The sequence below is a fragment of the Malus domestica genome, chromosome 10, assembly GCF_042453785.1.
Source record: "Malus domestica chromosome 10, GDT2T_hap1".
Classification (NCBI taxonomy): Eukaryota; Viridiplantae; Streptophyta; class Magnoliopsida; order Rosales; family Rosaceae; genus Malus; species Malus domestica.
In genome coordinates, this window is record NC_091670.1 from 23,911,906 (window position 1) to 23,918,100 (window position 6,195).

The window sequence follows — 6,195 nt, forward strand, 5'->3', positions numbered from 1 at the left end:
AGCCTGAGCATAAGTGTGAGGTTCGACCTGCCGACTGATAGAAGCAAGGAAAGATTGTTGTTGAGGTGAGAAACGATGATAAGTGAGAAAATTAGCAAGAGGATACCTTGTACCGGTGGTAGGACCTGTCGACGAAGAGGATGAATCGATTGGTTGGGTAGAAGGCAAAGTAGGGCAAACATAATCACTGAAGTGAGCGGGAGGAGCTGAGCGACGGTCAGAGCGGCGAAGCACGGGTGCAGAGGGCACGGAAGGTGCTGAAGGCACGGGCGCTGGGAGCGCTGATATGGCAGGATCAGGTACAGAGGGAGATGTAGCATCAGACGCGGGAGGAAAAGACTCAACAGGTGACACGGGAGAAACAATGGGTGCGGAAGGATCAGTGTAGTCAAGAAGGGGTTAAGGTAAGACAGGTCCTGGTTGGTCATCGGATGGGGATTGATGTTGGTAAGGGAAAATATGCTCGTGGAAAATAACATCACGGCTTGTAAAAAACTTATGGGTGGTGAGGTCGTAGAGTTTATAGGCTTTTTGGCCAACATGATACCCTAGAAAAACACACTTATGAGCACGGGGAGCAAACTTATGAGAAATGTGAGTATTTGTGGCATAGGCAAGACATCCAAAGACTCGTAAGTGGGAATAGGTAGGGGATGTGGAATAGAAACGTTCAAAAGGTGTAGTGTTGGAAAGAACTTTGGTAGGGAGACGATTAATAAGGTGAACTGCTGTGAGCACACATTCACCCCAAAAACGAAGTGGGAGGTTGGCTTGAAAACGCAAACTACGGGCTGTTTCAAGGATGTGACGATGCTTGCGTTCTACAACCCCATTTTGTTGGGGCGTATAAACGCAAGAGTGTTGGTATATGACACCGTGTTCTTGGAAAAAATCACGAAGGGAGAAAAACTCACCTCCATTGTCCACACGGATTTGACAAACAAGTGTATTAAATTGAGTACGAACATAAGAGAAAAAATTCTTAAGGAGGTGTTGGGTCTCATTTTTGTGATGCATAAGAAAGATCCATGTGAAACGAGAATAATCATCTACTATAGTAAAAAATATTTGGCTCCACAAGTAGAGGCAATTTTATAAGGACCCCAAATATCACAATGAATTAGATCAAAAGGTTTCTTGGTTGAAATGGTACTAACACCAAAAGGTAAACGACTTTGCTTGGCTAATGGACAAACATCGCAAGCATTATTAGACTGAAAAGGAAAATGTAACATGTTTTTGGACATAAAATCTAATCTAGATGATGACAAATGACCTAAACGTCGATGCCACAACTCTATAGGTGATAGAACGATATTGCAGAAACGCCTCGAAGTGCCATCTTGGACAGGAGCCAATGCCACCAAATAGTAGAGTCCTCCTCGTTGCTTACCCAAACCAATCGTCCTCTTCGTGGTCAGGTCCTGCAAAATACACCAAGTGGGAAAAAAAGTGATGGAACAATTTAATCCTCCAGTAATTCGACTCACTGACATCAAATCTACATTAAAAGTAGGCACACACAACACATCTCGTAGCAAAAAGGTAGAACTCAAAAGTAAATCTCCAGTTGATACAATAGATGCTTGTTCTCCACTGGGCAATAAAACTGGCAGCATATTAGTATTTTTCACACTATGAGTGAGCAGTTTTGGTGAGGAGGTGATATGGTCCGTCGCACCACTATCGATAATCCATCGATGGAGATGCGAAGGATTTTTTGACAAACCTTTGGTAGTGGTGGCAGCATTGGCTTGTGGGGCTGCAGATGCATCTTTGCCATTCATAATACTGAGAATTTGTTGAAATTGAGAATCTGATAAACCTGACATCACAGACTGCATCTCTTGCACAGAAGGTCCTTCAGAGGAAACTATGTGAGCTGACGATGAGCCGGTGTCTCGCTTGGAGCGATTCCCACCACGGGGATTGGATTTGTTGGTTTTATGAAGACGATGCCCAGGTGGATATCCATGCAACTGATAGCAAGTATCAATAGTGTGGTAATCTTGATCGCAGTGCGTACAATGCATGGGTTTACGAGTGGAAGAGCCTGAGGACTTGGAATGGTGGCCCTGGCGAACTGCCATGGCTGCTGTTGCAGTAGTGGTGCGAGAAAGGCTCAAGGAGCGCTGTTTCTCCTCCTGTGAGATTGAGGAGTAAGCTTGACGTACAGTAGGCAAGGGATTCATCAAGAGGATTTGTCCTCGAACAGCACTATATGAATCATTGAGTCCCATAAGGAACTGCATCAACCTATTCCTTTCATTTTGAGCACCACATGTGCATGAGGATGAATCGCTGTAGGAAGACAACTCGTCCCACAGACTCTTCAACTTGGTATAGTAGGCTGCAATAGAAAGTTGATCTTGAGAAAGACACGAAATATCCCGCTGTAATTGAAAAATCCGAGGAGCATTACTTTGGGAGTAGCGCTCTTCCAATTCGTCCCAAATCTCATGAGCACCAGTCATGTAGAGAATGCTGTCTGAAATATCTGAATCGATTGAGTTGATGATCCAGGCAACAATCATGTCGTTGCATCTCTTCCATGCAGCATGATCGTTCGGTTGGGTTTTTGCTGGTGGTTGTGGAACAGTGCCGTCAACAAAACCAATCTTGTTTTTAGCACTCAAGGAAATCTTCATGGCTCGGGACCAGGTGGAATAGTTGTCCCCATTAAGGGGTTTCGAGACCAGCACCATAGCTGGGTGGTCTGAATGATGAATGAACAGTGGATTGGAAGCATCAGGCTTGCTTTCGCTCGAAGTTCGATCATCGGCCATGGCTAATGATCAATGAAAAAAAACACGCTGCTTGTGATGAACAGCGGCAAAGAGAAACAACAGCAGAAAAAGAACTAGGGTTTCGGCCTAGCTCTTGATACCATGTAAAAATATATTTGATTATTTTTAATTGAATTGAAAAGGATACAAAAGGCCTTTTATACAGACTCATTCTCTTGGAAGAGAATTAACCTAGCCTACAATTTAGCTATACAAAAAAGGAAGATTTTGTACAAATCAATTACAGACTTTGTTTCCTATTCTAAGCTAAGATATCAGGGATCTTGATATCATTGACTTCTCAACAAACATCCCCACTCTTCGAGAAAAGTATGATGTGTTTATTAGTTTCAAAGGTGAGGACACCCGCAAAACTTTTGCTAGCCATCTTCATGCTGCCTTACTTCGCAAGAAAATCGAAACCTACATAAACTAAAGCCTGACGAGAGGAGACGAAATTGGAGCCAGCCTACTAGAAGCAATCGAGAAATCAAGGCTTTCGGTGATCATTTTCTCCAAAAACTATGCGTCTTCCACCTGGTGTTTGATTGAACTTGTGCATATACTCAAATGCAGAAAGAAATATGGCCAGATGGTTGTCCCCATTTTTTACGACATCAGTCCATCAGATGTGCAAAAACAAAAGCGGAGTTATGCAGATGCATTTGCTCAACATGAAAATCGTAAGGACACCATGGATAAGGTGATCGGTTGGAAAGCTGCTTTGGTGGAAGCAACCGGTTTATGTGGGTTCGATTATTCAAACAAAAAAGGGTAACTAACTTTGTAACTTGTATCAATTTCTACTTGTGATTATTTCTTTTCAAATTTTTATTAAGTAAAATGAACCTTATTCATGGTCAATACAAATATAACACTGAGAAACACAAATTAACCATATTTGACATAAAATTCTAAACCATGACCAATTCACCAAACTTACACAACTTGAAAATTCCCTCCAATACTTCACTATACTAACGTGTGTATACCTTACTGAAAACCCCATCACAAAAACATCTTTTTTCGAAAATGAATCACCACATCACCAAGCAAACTGTTATTCAAATGAAAAAACTAATTAATACCTAATACCATAACCATAAACCACACTCAATATAATCATTAACTAAACCAACACCATAAAAAAAATTTAAAAAGAGGGGTCAAATTAAACACCTTTAAACCACAAAATGGAAAACAACAAACCATATAATTAGTGAGTGCAGACTTTCCGGCATTCGGGACACCAATTATGCCAACAGACAATGCCTTTTGGTCCTCCGCCTTCACCATTTCCTCCTCATCCCCTGATTTCTCATCATCGGCACGCTCCAATGCCGCCTCTAGAAGCGCCTTTGCGATAACCAACTTAATAAGCATAAGTTCAAACTTAATCCACTCCTTAAATTCATCCTTAATATGTAACGTGAACGCTGATAAGTAACGTGAACGTTAATAAACTTTCAGCACATAATAATAATAATAATAATAATAATAATAATAATAATAATAAAAATAATAATAATAATAAGAATAAAGGTCATCTTTGCCTTATACTTGTACACTTCTATAAACACAATACACAGCTTATCCCAGCTGAAGCAGAACTTGTAATTCATGCGAACTTTCTCGGTAAGCAAACAAATGGGTGTGCGAATTAGCTCAAATCCAGAACAATTAACAGTGAATGAAAAGTGCCAGGAGCTGAATTGAGCAAAGAATGCATGAAACTTTGAGATTGAACAGGTTGGAATGGTGGGTTTTACCTTGTTCGCATACAGAGGGACTAAATCTCTTTCCTTCATGAACAAATCTTGATCTATAGTTGAAAGTTTCACTGCTTTCGCTGCTGCTACTAAATCGGCTTCTACTCATCCTAATTCCTTATTCTCCTAATAGCAATCTTGGTTAAATTGGCCATAGCACGTAAAGAGGAACAATAATGTCGAAGAGAGGGAATGACACTTGAGCAAAACAATATCAGATGACCAACACGTGGGAAAATTTGATAACAGCTGAGCCAAAGGGCATATTAGTAATTCTACTATGCAAAAATAAAAAATATAAAGGAAATGAAACAGTGCAAGACAAAAACATCAATACACCGAGTTTACTTTTGTTTATGGTTTTCTTGTGAGACAAGGATATTAGAATTTTTTATATCCTTTAAGACCATCTCCAATGGTTGGGCTAAAAGCCAAATATTTTAGCCCGGAAAATTTAGTTTTTAGCCTAGAAACAACTTTTTTGCTCTAACCGTTCTAGCCTAAAATTTTAGCCCGGAATTATTAAAGAATGAACTTAGACTATTTTTTTTGTTAAATTATATTTTTTATATAAATAAATATGTACATTATCGTAAATTAATTTTATGAACATTTTAATCTAAAAAAATTTAAATTCCGATAAATATTGAAAAATTTAAATTCCTATTTCTGGGCTAAATTTCGGGGGGAATCTGGCCTTGGTTTAACATTTAGCATTTAGCCCAAATTTTCCCCTTGGGTTGGAGTGGGTTTGGGGGAAAATTTTGGGGGGTAGTTTGGCTTTTAGCCCACCATTGGAGTTGGTCTAAGGGTTAAGATTTAGATTTTATTAGAGTTTTTTATATCCTTTAAGAATTAGAATTTTACTTTAGTTTTCACTATATATAGTAGTGCTTGTATTAGTTAGTCAATAAATAGTGCTTTGCCGGCATACTATTCAACTCAATGATGTCGAAGAGAGGGAACGACACTTGAGGAAAGCAATATCAGATGACCAACACGTGGGAAAAATTGATTACAGCTGGGCCAAAGGGCATATTAGTAATTCTACTATGCAAAAAATAAAAAATACAAAGGAAATGAAACAGTGCAAGGCAAAAACATCAATACACTGAGTGAACAGTGTCTTTGAACTGGGTTTACTAGACTAGTTAAAGCATTACTGGGAACTTTAATGAAAAACTCTCAACACTGTTCACTTTAACAAAAAACCACATTTTTACACTAAAAAGTTAATCCTGGTAGTATTCACCTTACCCTTTATTTTGTCGTTTTTGTTAAAACTTAAAGTTTTCAAATTCTTTTCATTAATTTTCCTTACTATATATTGCTTATCATTTGTGATCATATTTTGCATGACGGAGGCTGATTTCATTGAGGAAGTTGTGGAAGTTATAGATAGTATTCTAGGGTTTTCATGAATATGTTTTTTTATTTTTTACATCTCACATAGAGGAATATATATATACTTATACAATCCCCTACCAACTAGGAAGTAGATATCCTAAATATATTAGGATATCAATTACATACTCAAAATATCCCTACATTCCTTATTCCAAATACAGACTCACGGCAACACTCCCCCTCAAGTTGGTGCGTAGATATCACGTAAGCCCAACTTGTTAAGTGAGTCATGA

General features: G+C 38.9%; 2 long non-coding RNA genes across 2 annotated transcripts in view; both read right to left on the reverse strand.

Moving 5' to 3' along the window:
• LOC139189016 (uncharacterized) overlaps positions 1–4,714 on the reverse strand; it is a 35,508-nt gene extending 30,794 nt beyond the window's left edge. Inside the window, exon 1 of the long non-coding RNA XR_011572480.1 lies at positions 4,556–4,714. This is a non-coding gene — a long non-coding RNA (uncharacterized lncRNA). The remainder of the gene's footprint in view (positions 1–4,555) is intronic.
• LOC139189018 (uncharacterized) lies at positions 3,672–4,346 on the reverse strand. The gene is made up of 2 exons (XR_011572482.1): positions 3,996–4,346; positions 3,672–3,843 (listed from the first exon to the last, which is right to left on the reverse strand). It is a non-coding gene; the product is annotated as an uncharacterized lncRNA (long non-coding RNA).
• Positions 4,715–6,195: the final 1,481 nt, after the last annotated feature.